At 38.4% G+C, this 18,458-nt stretch overlaps 1 protein-coding gene and 1 non-coding gene across 2 annotated transcripts in view; one reads left to right on the top strand and one right to left on the bottom strand.

Annotated features, from left to right (window-relative positions):
• The window catches only part of TEX11 (testis expressed 11), a 285,798-nt gene that overhangs the window by 166,985 nt on the left and 100,355 nt on the right, over positions 1 to 18,458 (top strand). The gene's annotated exons all lie outside the window — the stretch shown is intronic.
• Positions 681 to 785, bottom strand: LOC113245660 (U6 spliceosomal RNA). Its single transcript, XR_003312765.2, has one exon. It is a non-coding gene; the product is annotated as a U6 spliceosomal RNA (small nuclear RNA).

Raw genomic sequence — 18,458 nt, 5'->3', positions numbered from 1 at the left:
ATTTAGGAACACTGAAATTTGAATTTCATATAATTTTCATTTATCATAAAATGTTGTTGTTCTTTTGATTTTTTTCAACCTTTCAAAAATGTTAAACCCTTCTTATTAGCTTGTGGACTACACAAAAATAGATGGTGACCTAGTAGTGATCCAAAGGCCATAGTTTGCTGACCCTGTTATATTAGTGATAAGTGCTAAGGAGAAAACTAAGCAGGAAAGGGTGGCATTAAATGTTTTAGAAGAGGAATAAAGGGTTGAAATTTTAGATGGGATGGCCAAGGAAGCCCTCAGTGAGAAGGTGGTTTTTGAGTAGAGACCTGAGGAAATGAGCAATCTGGCTATGTGGATATCTGGGAAAAAAAAAAAAAACCAAAACCAAAAACTGCAACATTCCAAATAGCAGGAATAGCAAGTGCAAAGGTTGTGGGGATAGGAGCATACCTGGGGTATTTGAGTAATAGCAAAGGGATGGGTGTGGCTGCAGCACAGGTAATATTAAGGTAGTAGGAACTGTGATCAGGGAAATAGTGGGGAAACAGATCATGTAAGAAAGACATTGTACTTCATTGTAAAGATTTATCATTAATGCTACGTGAGATGGGGAGCCATGGGGGTTTGGGGCAGAGGAATGACATGATCTGACTTGCATTTTATTTAATTTTTTTAATTAAAAAAAATTTTAAAACATGGAACGCTTCACAAATTTGCATGTCATCCTTTTGCAGGGGCCATGCTTATTTTCTCTATTGTTCCAGTTTTAGTATGTGTACTGCCAAACTGAGCACGATCTGACCTGCATTTTAATAAGATCACTCTTGGGGTGCCTGGGTAGCTCAATCGGTTAAGCGTCTGCCTTTGGCTCTGGTCGTGATCTCAGGGTCCCAGGATCGAGCCCCACATCAGGTTCCCTGCTCAGCAGAGAGTCTGCTTCTCCCTCTCTGACCCTCCTCCCTGCTTGTTCTCTGTCTCTCCCTCTCCCTCAAAAAAAAAAAAATAAGATCACTCTTATCACTCTATTGACTAGGCTAGGGCAGTACAAGGGTGGAAGCAAGGAGACCATTTAGGAGGCCATTGAGGCAAGAGATGAGGTGGCATGGACCAGGGTGGAAGAATTGTGGATGGGGAGCAGATTCTAAATAGATTATAAAATAAAAGATAAAATAAAGATGACGGAATACCCCGATGTATCAGATGTAGGATAGAAGAGAAAAAATAGACAAGGCTATCTAAGGTTTTTGGCCTCACCACCTACTCCCCTCTTGATGATTTTTGCGTCTTTGAGTCTATAAACTGGTCTTTATTATTTAAAAAAATTTTTTTTTATTATATTGTGTTAGTCACCATACAGTACATCCCTGGTTTTTGATGTAAAGTTCGATGATTCATTAGTTGCGTATAACACCCAGTGCACCATGCAATACGTGCCCTCCCCACCACCCATTACCAGCCTATCCCATTCCCCCACCCCCCCTCCCCTCTGAAGCCCTCAGTTTGTTTCTCAGAGTCCATAGTCTCTCAGGCTTCATTCCCCCTTCTGATTACCCCCCCTTTCTTTATCCCTTTCCTCTCCTACCGATCTTCCTAGTTCTTATGTTCCATAGATGAGAGAGACCATATGATAATTGTCTTTCTCTGCTTGACTTATTTCACTTAGCATTATCTCCTCCAGTGCCGTCCACGTTGCAGCAAATGTTGAGAAATCGTTCTTTTTGATAGCTGAGTAATATTCCATTGTATATATGGATCACAGCTTCTTAATCCAGTCATCTGTTGAAGGGCATCTCGGCTCCTTCCACGATTTAGCTATTGTGGACAAAGCTGCTATGAACATTGGGGTGCACATGGCCATTCTCTTCACTACGTCTGTATCTTTGGGGTAAATACCCAGTAGTGCAATGGCTGGATCATAGGGTAGCTCAATTTTTAACTTTTTTTTTTGTAAAGATTTTATTTATTTATTTGACAGAGAGATAGCCAGCGAAAGAGGGAACACAAGCAGGGGGAGTGGGAGAGGAAGAAGCAGGCTCCCAGCAGAGGAGCCTGATGCGGGGCTCGATCCCAGAACACTGGGATCACGCCCTGAGCTGAAGGCAGACGCCCAACGACTGCGCTACCCAGACGCTCCTCAATTTTTAACTTTTTAAGGGACCTCCACACTGTTTTCCAGAGTGGCTGTACCAACTTGCATTTCCCACCAACAATGTAGGAGGGATCCCCTTTCTCCACATCCTCTCCAGCAAATGTTGTTTCTTGCCTTGTCAATTTTTGCCATTCTAACTGGCGTAAGATGGTATCTTAGTGTGGTTTTGATTTGAATTTCCCTGATGACTAATGATTTTGAACATTTTTTCATGTGTCTGTTAGCCATTTATATGTCTTCATTAGAAAAGTGTCTGTTCATATCTTCTGCCCATTTTATGATTTGTTTATTTGTTTCTCATGTATTGAGTTTGAGAAGTTCTTTGTAGATCTTGGATACCAGTCTTTTATCTGTAGTATCATTTGCAAATATATTCTCCCATTCCATGGGCTGCCTCGTAGTTTTTTTGACTGTTTCCTTGGCTGTCTTTTTTCCACTGGATGTTTTTTCCTGCTTTATCAAAGATTAGTTGCCCAAAGAGCCGAGGGTCCATTTCTGGGTTCTCTATTCTGTTCCATTGGTCTATGTGTCTGTTTTTGTGCTAGTACCATGCTGTCTTTGTGATCACAGCTTTGTAGTATAGCTCGAAATCTGGCATTGTGATGCCCCCAGCTTTGTTTTTCCTTTTCAACAATTCCTTGGCGATTTGGGGCCTTTTCTGGTTCACACAAATTTAAGGGCTGTTTGTTCCAGTTCTTTGAAAAATGTCATTGGTATTTTGATCGGGATAGCATTGAAAGTGTAGATTGCTCTGGGTAGCATGGACATTTTAACTATGTTAATTCTTCCGATCCATGAGCATGGAATATTTTTCCATCTTTTTGTGTCTTCTTCATTGTCTTTCAAGAGTGATTTATAGTTTCTAGAATATAGGTCCTTTACGTCTCTGGTTAAGTTAATTCCAAGGTAACATATGGTTTTTGGTGCTATTGTAAATGGGGTGGATTCCTTAATTTCTCTTTCTTCAGTCTCATTTTTCATGTATAGAAATGCAACTGATTTCTGAGCATTGATTTTGTATCCCGCCACATTACTGAATTGCTCTATAACTTCTAATAGTTTGGAAGTGGATTCTTTTGGGTTTTCCATCATGTCATCTGCGAAGAGAGACAGTTTGACTTCTTCTTTGCTGATTTGGATACCTTTTATCCCTTTTTGTTGTCTGATTGTTGTTGCAAGGAATTCTAGTACTATGTTGAATAATAGTGGCGAGAGTGGGCATCCTTGTCGTGTTCCTGATCTTAAGGGAAAGGCTTCTGGCTTTTCCCCATTGAGAATGATATTCGCTGTAGGCTTTTCATAGATGGTTTTTATGAAATTGAGGAATGTACCCTCTATCCCTACACTCTGAAGGGTTATAATCAGGAAAGGATGCTGTATTTTGTCAAATGCTTTTTCTGCATCTATTGAGAGAATCATATGATTTTTGGCTTTTTTCTTGTTGATAAAATCTAAGACACTGATCGATTTGCGAATGTTGAACCACCCTTGCATCCCAGGGAAGAATCCCGCTTGGTCATGATGGATAATCCTTTTAATGTACTGTTGGATTCTATTAGCCAGGATCTTGTTGAGGATTTTGGCGTCCATATTCATTAGGGAAATCGGTCTATAATTCTCCTTTTTGATGGGGTCTTTACCTGGTTTGGGGATCAAGGTAATATTGGCCTCATAGAATGAGTTTGGTAGCTTTCCTTCTGTTTCTATTTTTTGAAATAGCTTTAGGAGAATAGGTATTATTTCTTCTTTGAATGTTTGGTAGAATTCCCCAGGAAAACCGTCTGGGCCTGGAGTTTTCTTGTTTGGAAGGTTGTTTATCACTGTTTCATTCTCTTCATAATTTATTGGCCTGTTTAGAAAATCAATTTCTTCCTCTTTCAGTCTTGGTAGTTTATAGGTTTCCAGGAAGTCCTCTATCTCTTCCAGGTTGCTTAATTTATTGGCATAAAGCTGTTGATAAAAGTTTCTAATAATCCTTCCAATTTCATTGGTGTTGGTTGTGACCTCTCCTTTTTCATTCATAATTTTATTAATTTGGGTCCTTTCTCTATTCTTTTGTATAAGTCTTGCCAGTGGTCTGTCAATTTTATTAATTCTCTCAAAGAACCAGCTTCTAGTTCTGTTGATCTGCTCTACTGTACTCCTGGTTTCTAATTCATTGATTTCTGCTCTAATCTTGATCAACTGCTTCCTCGTGCATGGATTAGGCCTGTCCCTCTGTTGCTGTTCCAGCTTCTTGAGGTGAGAATATAAAAACTGCATTTTAGATTTTTCTATTCTTTTGAGTGAGGCTTGGATGGCTATGTATTTCCTTCTTAGGACTGCCTTTGCAGTATCCCATAGGTTTTGGACCATTGTGTTTTCATTCTCGTTGGTCTCCATAAGTTGTTTAAATTGAATTTTGATTTCCTGGTTTATCGAATCATTCCTGAGCAGGATGGTTCTTAGTCTCCAAGTGTTTGAGTTTCTTCCAAATTTTTCCTGGTGGTTGAGTTCCAATTTCAAAGCGTTGTGGTCTGAGAATATGCAGGGAATAATTTCAGTCTTTTGGTATCGGTTGAGACCTGTTTTGTGACCCAGAGTATGGTCTATTCTTGAGAATGTTCCATGGGCATTAGAATAGAATGAGTATTCTTTGGTTCTGGGGTGTAGTGTTCTATATATATCTATGAGGTCCAACTCATCGAATATGACATTCAAAGCCCTTGTTTCTTTGTCAGTTTTCTGCATGGGTGCTCTGTCTATTTCTGATAGTGGAGTGTTGAGGTCTCCTACTATTAACGTATTTTTATCTATATATCTCTTTATTCTGGTTAAGAGTTGGCTTGTGTATCTTGCTGCTCCCCTGTTGGGGGCATATATATTTATAATTGTCATATCCACTTGTTGGATACATCCTTTAAGAATAATATAGTGCCCCTCTGTGTCTCTAACTATAGTCTTTAGTTTAAAATCCAATCTCTCTGATATGAGAATTGCTACCCCAGCTTTCTTTTGAGGTCCATTGGCGTGAAAGATGGTATTCCATCCCTTTACTTTCAGTCTGAATGTATCTTTAGGCTCAAAATGAGTCTCTTATAGACAGCAAATGGATGGGTCATGTCTTTTTATCCAATCTGCAACCCTGTGGCGTTTTATGGGAACATTTAGGCCATTTAATTGAGACTGATTATTGAGAGATATGATTTTAATGATGCCATGTTGCCAGTAATGTCTTTGTTTCTAGAGATTGTGACTTTATGTTCTGTATCACTCTTGGGGCCTTTTTACTTTTATAGAACCCCCCTTAATGTCTCCTGTAGGGCTGGTTTCGTGGTTACGAAATTGGTCAATGACTGGCGATTCTGGAAGGTCTTTATTTCTCCATCAATTCTGAATGACAGCCTTGCTGGATAAAGGATCCTTGGCTGCATGTTTTTCTCTGAAAGAGCTTTAAAAATGCCCCCCCCAACCCTTTCTCTCATTCCAGGTCTGTGTAGACAGGTCTGACATAATTCTGATACCTTTGCCTTAGTACATGAGAAATTTCTTTGCCCTGGCCGCTTTCAATACTGTATCTTTGGATCTAATATTTGTGAAATGCACTATGATGTGACGTGGTGTAGGTTTGTCGTGGTTGAGCTTGGGAGGGGTCCTCTCTGCCTCTTGGACACGAATGTTTGTTTCCTTTGCTAGATTAGGGAAGTTTTCAGCTACAGTTTGTTCAAATATCTCTTCTAGACCTCTGTTTTTCTCCACCCCCTCAGGGATGCCGATGATTCTGACATTTGAACGTTTCATTGATTCAGTAATCTCCCGTAACCTACATTCATGAGAATGGATTTTTTTGAGTCCAGATTCTATTTTAGCTCTCTCTTCTACTAACCCACCCTCCAATTCGCTGACACGTTCTTCTGCCTCATTCACCCTGGCCCTCAGAGCCTCTAGTTTTGACTGCATTTGGCTCATAGAATTTTTAATTTCTGCCAGATTCGCTCTCATTTCTGCCTTTAGAGATTCCATATTCTCATTAACATTTTCGTTAATACTTTTTTCAAGTCTACACATCATCTTGACCATTGTTACTCTGAATTCCATTTCTGATAATTTGGTTATATCCATATCCATTAGTTCTGTGGCAGAGGCCACAGACTCATTGTCTTTTCTTTGCTGGGGGGGATTTCTCCTTCTCGTCGTTCTGATGAGGAGAGGTTGCGGGGTTGCCCAGAGCCCAAATTATTGACCAGGACCCAGGCAGTGTGCACTTGTTTTATAGGGCTCTTGGGGATGTGGGTTTCTTGATTTTTCAGCCTGCTTTCTGGGGGAGGGGCCTGCCGAGCCGATACTCAGGCAACCCTGTTTGGGTAGAGTCTCTGTGTCCCCTGTGAGGGGGGATGGGGATGGGCACACTGTAAGCCGGTATTTCCAGGCTTTTGTTCTCTGGCGGCTTTCTCTGGAGGTTTGCTGTGCCTCTTCTGAGAGTCAGAGCAGCAGTAGCCGAATCCCAGCCTCTGTCTCAGAACAGAGGGATTGCGGCCCGTTCTCCACTGATGTTCTGGCCACTTTAACTCTGTTACTGTTGGTGCTGCTCAACCCTGCAGCGTCCCGGGATGTGCGCCCCACACCCTGTGTCCCTGCCCTCACTTCCAGGGCCAGCGCGTCTTTGTCCTTTGTGTTTCTAACACCACCAGCTGCCAGCCGCCCCACGCGCTCCGGAGCTCCCGGTCTCAGCCTGGTTCCAGTGGGCGCACTGGAGCTCCGTTTCAGTCTGGTCGCGCGCGCTCCCCGGCTCACGGTCTCAGTCTGCGCTCTCGCGGGTGCTGTCCGCGAGTCTGCCCGCTCCCCCCGCGCAGGTGGCTACCGCTTCCTGGCGCCCGAACACGGCGGCTGCCTCCCCCTTTTGTTTATCTTCCGATATCTGTGCGCGGTTTCACGGCTCCCCGCTTCGTACTTCAATACTCAGCGCTGGAGATGTTCATTTGTAGAGATCCAGATGCATCTTCCTGCGTCTCAGGCTGATTCCGTGGGTGTTCAGGCTGGTCTGGTACCTATCCAGCTCGATTCGGGACCAGCTGAAAAAGGGGTCACCTACTCCTCCGCCATCTTAACTCCTTGGCCTATAAACTGGTCTTTAGAAGATCAAGTTTAATGATCTTTTCTCAGTCCTTCTTGTCCTCTGATCTCTCTAGCACAAAATAATACTCTCAACCACTTCATCCTTCTGGAAACTTTCTCTATGGCTTCTTTGACATCTTCTCTTAATCCTATTTATTGCTCTGGCTGTTCCTTCTCTATTTCTGTTACTTGCTCTTTTCACCAAATAAATATTGGATGAGGGCAGGTATTATATTTATTTTGTTCACTATTTTATTCCTAACACCCACGATCATGCTTGGTACATGGTAAGTTTTCAATAAACATTTGTTGAGTGAATTTATTCTCTGGTCTCTTCTTTTTTTTCTTCTGTACACTGTACCCTCAGTAATCCATCTTAGCTTCAACTCTTCATTCCTTGATAATTCTCAGTGGCTTGCTGTAAATAAAGACCAAATACCTTGGTGTTTAAGGTCCTCCATAATCTAGAAATAACATAATCCTATTTTATTTCCATTACATGTATACTGTTTGTCCTAAATTGGATTATTTGCAGCTTCCTAACCATGGTCTGTGCTTTTCTACCTCTGTACCTTTTTCTGTGCTTCTCCATGGCAGATGACCTCTTCCCTGAATTTCTACCTTATGAAATTTCTTTATCAAAGCCTAGGTCCTAATGACAGCCTTGGCTTTATAAGGAAATTTCCGAGTCTTGCTTTTCTTCTAAAACTTTGTAACACTTCAATTTATACCTAGGTACTTATGTTCTGCATTGTATTCTAATTACTTGTGTACCTGACTTAGCCCCCTATCAGATTGCCACCTCCTTGAAACAGGGACCATATCTTACCTTTATTTTTCCTGACAGCTGGCATGGAGCCTAATGTATAGCCACAGAGACTCAATAAACACCTGTCAGTTTCTTGTGATTAAAGGAATTGCATTTGTTCATGCTCTGTCTGTCCTTGCTACTATGGATAATTGGAGACTAAAAGTGATGATGATCTATGCTTAATTATCAAAACTGAAGGAGATTACATTATTTTAGAAATCACCACATTATTGTTTTCTATAGCTCGTTCCTTTGGGAAGAGAGAAACACATTTTTAGAAAATCTGCTTTAAAGTAAAATATTAGGGGCGTCTGGGTGGCACAGCGGTTAAGTGCCTGCCTTCGGCTCAGGGCGTGACCCCAGCGTTATGGGATCGAGCCCCACATCAGGCTCTTCTGCTATGAGTCTGCTTCTTCCTCTCCCACTCCCCCTGCTTGTGTTCCCTCTCTCGCTGGCTGTCTCTATCTCTGTCGAATAAATAAATAAAATCTTTAAAAAAATAAAATAAAATATTAAATCATAGGTCAGAAGTTAATTTGGGTGGGTTAAAGGAGTTGGAGAATATATTCTTCTGAACTCTTAGTAGATTATGTTACAGATTCATTATTTCATACGTTTGGCAACATCCTTTTGAGATAGCAATTCTAAATATAGGTAATTTCTTTGGTTTATTTTCAAAGTCACATAAATGTAAGTTTTTCATTGCCATTATCCATTGAGAGTATCTCCAGTACTTTGTATGAGACAATATTACAACTATGTAGTTTCACAGACATCATCTCTGCCTTTGGGGAGTTTATAGTACCTTAAGTCTGGTAGCTTAATTTTATTAGATTATTTTTGAAAATTTTTAAATGTTTGGTTTGTGTAAGTGATAGGCTTGAATAGACAGACTTAGTATAGGGGAAATGAGCTTGGGTTCTACGTAGGGGAGCAACTGATCACAACTTTATATAATGGGATTTTGCTGCAAATCATAATAAAACCTTAATTTTCATTAAGAGATGGATAATGGATTGTTTTGGTGATAGTCTGTGATAAAGTTAATGGTAATTAACAATTGAGCACTCTTTGACTCAGTGCGGAAATCTCGTCCTCAGCTTACAACTGCAATGTATCTACATGAAGTGTCATTAGTACTACTATAGATTGATGAAACTAAAGCACGATTTCAAAGCACAGTGTGGTGATAAGACCTACAACAGTTACAAGATGAGACTATTTATAGAATATATGACCTAAAGTGAAAACCGTCATGTCTCATGTGTTGGTTTTATATTGGTTCTACTTACTCTATGGAGTTCTAAAAATCATGCCTTTTCATTGTAGGACTGAAAATGACCTTGTGATCAGAAGTAAACTAGTAATGTTCACTAGGTGGCACTGTGGCCTTTGTTTCTATTATAACAGCTTGTCATTGATTTTGTGAAAAGCAAGCGTAGCCATTCCCACAATATTTTAGTCAACTAAAAACACCAAATCTTTCACATGTGCTGCTGCTAAGCTACATTTCATGTATTCTGTTCTTGTACAGTTGTTTTGGGGGATCCAAGTATGGGATATTTTGTTATTCCCTCTTTGTCTTCATCTTATTTGAATGGGCTCATCATTTCAGCCTATTGAGGTCTCTTCAGATCTGACTCTGTCCTCTAACATCTTTTCGGCTTCAGGTCATATGTACACTCAATCAGTATTCACAAAGGTCCTCATCTACATATCCCTGTTCTAAATTCATATGATAAACGCCACACAGTTTGATATTCAATTATACAATTTTATTAATTTGTAGTTATGTTGTATATGTAAATCACGTTTCCACAAAAATATTTTAAGATTATCTATAGAAAGGATCATATTCTACTTATTCTCTATAATACCAGGCACAGATTAGGCATTCAATAAATATTTGTTGACTTAAAACTTCAATTACTGTATTTCTATGGTATAGCTGTATCAAGAATGAGCCACAGCTAACCTTCATCTCATGTTTACTTGAGTGCTTTCTTTTACATCCATATAGAATATTTTTAAACGTGTATAATCACCCTGTATTCTGCTCTGGTTACAGCATACCTACAGTATTGTGTAGGACTAGGGGGCAACACTTTTGAAGGAGGATTTTGACAAACTCTAATGTGCCAAGGGGAAGGCACTCAGGATGGTGAGAGCACTCAAACCATCTTATTTGAAAATTAGTTAAAGGAAATATGGATGTTAAACTTGGAAAGTGGAAGATTTAGGAGGAACATAATAGCTTCCTCCTAATATTTGAATGGCTGTCAAGGGGTAAAAGAATTAGATTTATTCCATGCATGTTTCCATGGGTGAGACTTACAAGGAGTGAGATTTCAGGTCATCATAAGGAAACTCTAATGATTAGACCTGTCCAAAACTGAAATGGATTTTCTTAAAATATAGTAAAGTCCCTCTCCCTGCAGATATTTAAGCAGAAATTGACTACTTGGTGTGAATGTTATGAAGAAGATTCAAGCATCAGCAGAATTTTTTTGACCAGAATTTTAAGATCTTTTCTAACCATATTGCTCTAAGATATTATAATCTGGTAAAATCTATAATAATCAGATTTTTTGGAGTTCATAAATTCATAGATTACTGAATTATAGAACTAAAGGGACCCTTACAAATCATTATTAATTTACTTTAAAAATCAAATTTATTGAAGTATAATTTACACTAAAAACACTCATTTTAAGTGTATAGTTAGATAATTTTGGCAAATACATACCCCAATGTATCCACTACCCCAATCTAAATATAGAATATTTTCATCACCTTAAAAGATTCCCTTGTGCTCCTTCCAAGTCAATTCCCATCTGCATTCTCAGCCCCAGGCAGTGACTAATACACTTTCCATCACTGTTGATTACATTTATCTTTCCTAGAGTTTCATATACATGTAATCATACAGTATGTGCTTTTGGTTTTATTTTGTTTTGTTTTGTTTTTGGTCTGACTTCTTTCACTCATCATCATGTTTTAGAGAATCACTCACATTGTTGCATATATCAATAGATTGTTCCTATTTATTCCTGAGTTGTACTCCATTGTATGGATATACCACAGTTTGTTTATCCATTCATCTATTGGTGGACATTTTGGCTTTCCAGTTTGAGGTTATTATGAATAATGCTACTATGAACATTCAAGGTATAGATATTTGTTTTGATTTCTCTTGGGAAATATCCAGAGGTGGAATTGCTAGGTTATGTGGTAACTATATTTCTAAGTTTATAAGAAATCACCAGACTGTTTCCCAAAGGAGTTGTACCATTTTACATTCCTGCCATCAATCAATGGTGAATGTGCCAGCTCATCCACAGCCTTGCCAATATATGGTATTTTCAATCCTTTTAATTTCAACAATTCTAGTAGGTGTGTTGTAGACTTATTTTAATAAAGTCAGATTTATTGTATTTTTCTTTTACGGCTTGTTTGTTGTGTCCTTAGAAATCTTTGCTTGCCCCAGGATGAAAGAATTTTTCTTCTATGTTCTTCTTTTCACTTTTTTGATACGTTTTACCAATAGCATTCCCAATAAGTTTGGCTGTACATTTCTTCTGTGCTTTTTTCTAGACATTTTATTGTTTTAGCTGTTTTTATTTATTTAATTTATTTTTAAAGATTTTTATGTATTTGAGAGAGAGAGCCAGCAAGAGAGAGCATGAGCAGAGGGAGTGGCAGAGGGAGAAGCAGACTCCCCACTGAGCAGGGAGCCCACTGCGGGGCTCGATCCCAGGACCCTGGGATCAGGGCCTGAGCTGAAGGCAGCCGCTTAACTGATTGAGCCACCAAGGTGCCTCAAGTTTTAGCTGTTTTTAGACCTATGATCCATTTTGAGATAATGTGTGTGTGTGTGTGTGTGTGCGCGCGTGCGCATGTGAGAGAAAGAGGGGGAGAGGGAAAAGGGTTAAGGTTCATTTTTCCCCATATAGATACCTTGTTATTCTAGTACCAGTATTGAAAGACTGTACTTAACCCAATTGAATTGTCTTGGCGCCTTTGTCAAATATCTAGTGATCATAAATACTGGGATCTGCTTCTGTACTCCATTCTGTTCTGTTGATTCTTTATATCTATCCTCATGCCTCACTGTCTTGATTATTGTAGTATTACAGTAAGTCTTAAAATCAAGCTAGTAAGTCCTCAACTTTCTTCTTTTTTAGAATCTTTTGGCTACTTTAGGTCCTTTGTATTTTCACATAAATTGTAAAATCAGCTTGTCAATTACTACAAAAATGTCTGGTGGGATTTTTTTGGGATTGCATTGAATCTTTAGGTCAATTTAAGAAACAGTTAACATCTTAACGGAATTGTATTCAAATTCATTAACACAGCATAGCATTCTATTTAGGTCTTCTTTAATTTCCCTCATCAATATCTTACAGTTTCCAACATAAAAATCTTGCACGTATTTTGTTAACTTTATCCCAGAGAATTCATGTTTTTGATGGTATTGTAAATCGTCTTTATTAATTTCAATTTCCAATAGTTCATTGTTAGCATATAGAAATATAATTGATTTTTTAAAATTATGGTAAAATATACCATCTTAACCATTTATTTTTAAAGATTTTATTTATTTATTTGAGAGAGAGTGAGCAAGAGAGAGAGCATGAGCAGGGGCATATGCAGAGGGAGAGGGAGAGGCAGACTCCCCGCTGAGCAGGGAGCCTGACTCAGGGCTGGATCCAAGGACCCCTGGGATCGTGACCTGAGCTGAAGGCAGATGCTTAACCGGCTGAGCCACCCAGGCGCCCCTTAACCATTTTTATGTACAGTTCTATGGCATTAATACATACACAATATTCTGTATCCATCTCCAGAATTCTTTTTATCATGTAAAACTGACACTCTGTGCCCATTAAGCAATAACTCCTTGCTTCCCTCAACCCCCAGCCCCTGGCAGCCAGAATTCTATATTCTGTTTCTATGGCTTTGACTACTTTAGATACCTCATATAAGTGAAATCATACAATACTTATTCAATTTCTGACTAGCTTATATCACATAGCGTAATGTCCTCAAGGTTCATTCATGTCGTAGCATATATCAGAATTCCCTAACTCTTTAATAAGACTCAGTAATATTCCACTGCACGTATATTACCACTTTTTGTTTTTCCATTCATCTGTGGATGGACCCTTGGGTTGCTTCTACCTTTTAGCTTTTGTGAATAAAATTGCTATCAACTAGGTATACAAGTATCTGAGTCCCTGTGTTCAGTTCTTTTTGTATATACCTAGGAGCAGAATTGTGGGATTATATGGTAATTCTATGTTTGACATTTTGAGGCACAGCCATTGTTTTACATGATGGCTGTGTCATTTTACATTCCCACCAGAAAGCACAAGTGTTCTCCGTATCCTGATCAATAGTTGTTATTTTCTAGTTTTTTGAAAATACTGGTGCATCCTAATGGGTATGAAGTGGATTCTTGTATTTTTGATTTGCATTTCCCTAATGAGCATCTTTCCATGTGCTTATTGGCCATTTGTATATCTTCTTTGGAGAAATTCCAAGTCTCTCTGCCCATTTTTAAAATTGGGTTGTTATTTTTTAGTTGTTGAGTTGTAGGAGCCCTTTAATATTCTGGATATTAACTTACTATCAATATATGATTTGCAAATATTTTCTCTCATTCTGTGGATAATCTTTTCCCTTTCTTGATAGTGTCCTTTGAAGCACAAACATTTTGTAATTTTGATGAAGTCCAAATATCTATTTTTTATTTTGGTGCCTGTGCTTTTGGTGTCATATCCAAGAAATCACCAGAGATCACTGCCTGTGTTTACTTTTAGGAGTTTAACGATTTGGGGTCTCACATTTAGGTCTTTAATCCATTTTTACTTTATTTTTTGAGTATAGTGTAAGAAAGTGGTCCAGTTTCATTCTTTTGCATATAGCTATTCAGTTTCACAGCATCATTTATTGAAGAGACTATTTTTCCCCGTTGTATATTCTTGCCTCCTTTGTCATAGAGTAATTGAGCATACAGGTGTGGGTTTCTTCTGGGTGTTATATTGTTCTATTGATCTATTTCTGTGTTTGTGCCAGTACCATACTGTTTTGATTACTATAGCTTTGTGGTATCTCTTCAAATCTAGGATTATGATACCTCCATCTTTGATCTTCGTTCTTAAGATTGCTTTGGCTATTTGGGATCTTTTATGATTCCATATAAAATACCATACAAGATAATTGGTTCTAGTTCTGTGAAAAATGCTATTGGTATTTTAATAATGGTTGGCATTGAATTTGTAGATTACTTTGAGTAATATGTACATTTTAATGAAATTAATTCTTCCAATCCATGAGTGTGGTATATATTTCCATTTGTCGTCTTTGATTTCTTTCATCAGTGTCTTATAGATTTTAGAGCATAGCTCTCTCACCTCCTTGGTTAAATTTATTCCAAGTATTCTATTCTTTTTGGTGCAATTATAAATGGGATTGTTCTCTCTTTTTAAGTTTTTATTTAAATTCCAGTTAGTTAGCATACAGTGTAACATTATTCACGTGTGCAACATAGTGATTCAACACTTCCATACTACACCCAGTGCTCATCACAAGTACACTCCTTAATTGGCATTACCTATGTAACCCATCTCCCCATCCACCTCCTCTCTGGTAATCCTCAGTTTGCTCTCTAGTTAGTTAAAAGTTGTTTCTTGGTTTGTCTACCCCTCTCTCTTTATTTTCCCTTTGCTCATTTGTTTTGTTTCTTTTTTTTCTAGAGGGAGAGAGAGCACACACATGATTGGGGGGCAGAGGGAGAGGGAGAGAGAATCTTTTTTTTTTTTAAGATTTTATTTATTTATGTGACAGAGAGACAGCCAGCGAGAGAGGGAACACAGCAGGGGGAGCGGGAGAGGAAGAAGCAGGCTCCCAGCGGAGGAGCCCGATGTGGGGCTCGATCCCAGAACGCCAGGATCACGCCCTGAGCCGAAGGCAGACACTTTAACGACTGCGCTACCCAGGCGCCCTGGGAGAGAGAATCTTAAGCAGACCCACGTAGGGCTCAGTGTCACGACCCTGAGATCATGACCTGAGCTGAAACCCGAGAGTCGTATCTCTTAACTGACTGAACCATCCAGGTGCCCCCATCTGTATGTCTTCTTTGGAGAAATGTCTGCTTGTGACTTCCACCCATTTTTTGCTTCGATTATTTGTTTTTGGGGTGTTGAATTTTATAACTTCTGTATATATTTTGGATACTAACCCTTTATTGGATTGTCATTTGCAAGTATCTTCTCCCATTCCACAGGTTGCCTTGTAGTTTTCTTGATTGTTTCCTTCTCTCTGCAGAAGCTTTTTATTTTGATGTAGTCACAGTAGGTTATTTTTGCTTTTGTTTCCCTTGCCTCCAGGGGCATACCTAGAAAGAAGTTGCTACAGCTGATGTCAGAGAAGTTACTACCTTTGTTCTCCTCTAGGATTTTGATGGTTTTAGGTCTCAGATTAAAGTCTTTCATCCATTTTGAATTTATTTTTGTGTATGGTGTAAGAAAGTGGTCCAGTTTCATTCTTCTGCGTGTTGTTGTCTGGTTTTCTCAATAACATTTCTTGAAGAGACTTTTTCCCATTGGATATTCTTTTCATGATTTATCAAAGAATAGTTGACCATATAGTTGTGGGTCCATTTCTGGATTTTCTGTTCTGTTCCATTGATCTCAGTGTCTTTTTTTTTGTGCCAGTACCATACCGACGTGATCACTACAGCTTTGTGATATAACTTGAAGTCTGGAATTGTGATGCCTCCAGCTTCTATCTTCTTTTTACAGGTTGCTTTGGCTATTTGGGGTCTTTGGTGGTTCCATACAAATTTTAGGATTCTTTGTTCTAGCTCTGGAAAAATGCTGGTATTTTGGTAGGGATTGCATTAAATATGTAGATTCCTTTGGGTAGTACAGACATTTGAACAATATCTGTTCTTCCAATACATAAGCATGGAATGTTTTCCCATTTCTTTGTGTCATCAATTTCTTTCATCAGGGTTTTATAGTTTTCAGAGTACAGGTCTTTTATCTCTTTGGTTAAGTTTATTCCTAGGTATCTTATGGTTTTTGGTGCAATTGTAAATGGGATCGATTCCTTAATTTCTCTTTCTTCAGTCTCATTGTTAGTGTATAGAAATGCAACTGATTTCTGTACATTGATTTTGTGTCCTGTGACTTTACTGAACTTGTGTATCAGTTCCAGCAGCTTTTTGATGGAGTCTTTCAGGTTTTCTATATAGAGTATCGTGTCATCTGCAAATAGTGAAAGTCTGACTTCTTCCTTGCTGATTTGGATGCCTTTTATTTCTTTTTGTCTGATCACTGAGGCTAGGTCTTCCAGGACTATGTTAAATAACAGTGGTGAGAGTGGACAACCCTGTCTTATTCTGACCATAGAGGAAAAGCTCTCAGGTTTTCCCCCTTAAGTATGATATTAACTGTGGGTTTTTCATATATGGCCTTTTTAATGTTGAGGTATGTTCCCTCTAACCCTACTTTATTGAGGGTTTTTATCATGAATCGATGTTGTATTTTGTCAAATGCTTTTTCTGTATCTATTGAGAGGATCATACGGCTTTTTATCCTTTCTTTTATTAATGTGGTGTATCACATTGATTGATTTGTGAATGCTAAACCCCTGTTGCAGCCCAGGAATAAATCCCACTTCATCATGGTAAATGATTCTTTCAATGTACTGTTGGATTCAGTTTGTTAGTATTTTATTGAGAACTTCTGCACCCATGTTCTATCAGGGATATTGGCCTCAGTTTTTCTTTTTCATTGGAGACTTTATCTGGTTTTGGTATCAGGGTAATACTGGCCTCATCGAATGAATTTGGAAGTTTTCCTTCCTTTTCTATTTTTTGGAATAGTTTGAGAAGAATAGGTAGGTTATTAACTCTTCTTTAAAGGTTTAGTAAAATTCGCCTGTGAAGCCATCTGGTCCTGGACTTGTGTTTGTTGGGAGATTTTTGATTATTGAATCAATTTCTTTGCTAGTTAGAGTCTGTTCAAGTTTTCTGTGTCTTCCTGTTTCAGTTTTGGTAATTTACATGTTTCTTGAAATTTATCCGTTTATTCTAGGTCGTCCAATTTGTTGGCATATCATTTTTCATAACATTTTCTTATAATCCTTTGTATTTCTGTGGTTTCAGTTGTTATTTTTTCCCCCCTCATTTCTGATTTTATTTTAGTTCTCTCTCTTTTTTTCTTGATAAGTCTGGCTAAAGGTTTATCAATTTTGTCTGTTCAAAGAACCAGCTCTTGGTTTCAGTGATCGTTTGTATTGTTTATTTAAGACTCTATTTCATTTATTTCTGCTTTAATCTTCACTATTTCCTTCCTTCTACTAGCTTTGAGCTTGTTTTTTCTTCTTTTTTTAGCTCTTTTAAGTATGTTTATTTGAGATTTTTCTTGTTTCTTGAGGCCTGTATTGCTATACACTTCCATCTGAGAACTTATTTTGCTGCATTCCAGAGTTTTGCACCATTCTGTTTTCATTTTGATTTGTCTCCATGTATTTTTTGACTTCCTATTTGATTTCTTGGTTGACCCATTTATTGTTTAGTATCACGTCATTTAGCTTTTACATGTTTTTTTCTCTAGATTTTATCTTGAGTTCTAGTTTCATATTGTTGTGGTTTGAAAAAATGCTTCACATGATTTCAATCTTCTTAAATTTATTAAGACTTTTTTATAAATGTGCTAACATGTGATCTATCCTGGACAAAGTTCCATGTGCACCTGGGAAGAATGTATATTCTGCTGGTTTTGGATGGAATGTTCTGTATATATTTGTTAGGTCCTTCTGGTCTAATGTGTCATTACTTTAAAAAAAAAGATTTTATTTATTTGACAGAGACAGCAAGAGAGTGAATACAAGCAGGGGGAGGGGGAGAGGGAGAAGCAGGCTTCCTGCTGACCAGGGAGCCCGATGCGGGGCTTGATCCCAGGACTCTGGGATCATGACCTAAGCCGAAGGCAGACGCTTAACGACTGAGCCACCCAGGCGCCCCGTAAAGCCACTTTTTTCTTATTGATTTTTTTGTCTGGATGATCTGTTGATTGATGTAAATGTTGTCTTAAAATCCCCTACTATTTTGTAATACTGTCAATTTCTCCCTCAGTGTCTGTTAACATTTGCTTTATGTATTTAGGTGCTCCTATGTTGTTGCATATATATTTACAATTGTTATATTCCCATGTTGGATTGATCCCTTTATTATTATGTAGTGCCCTTATTTGTCTCCTGCTACAGTCTTTGTTTTAAAGTCTATTTTATCGATATATGTATTACTACACCAGCTTTTATTTTCACTTTCATTTGCATGGAATATCTTTTTCTATCCCTTCATTTTCAATCTTTGTTGAGTTCTTATAGGCAGTATACAGATGG

The sequence above is a fragment of the Ursus arctos genome, chromosome X (assembly GCF_023065955.2).
Source record: "Ursus arctos isolate Adak ecotype North America chromosome X, UrsArc2.0, whole genome shotgun sequence".
In the NCBI taxonomy this organism is placed as follows: domain Eukaryota; kingdom Metazoa; phylum Chordata; class Mammalia; order Carnivora; family Ursidae; genus Ursus; species Ursus arctos.
This window is presented reverse-complemented; position numbering and strand designations above follow the sequence as displayed.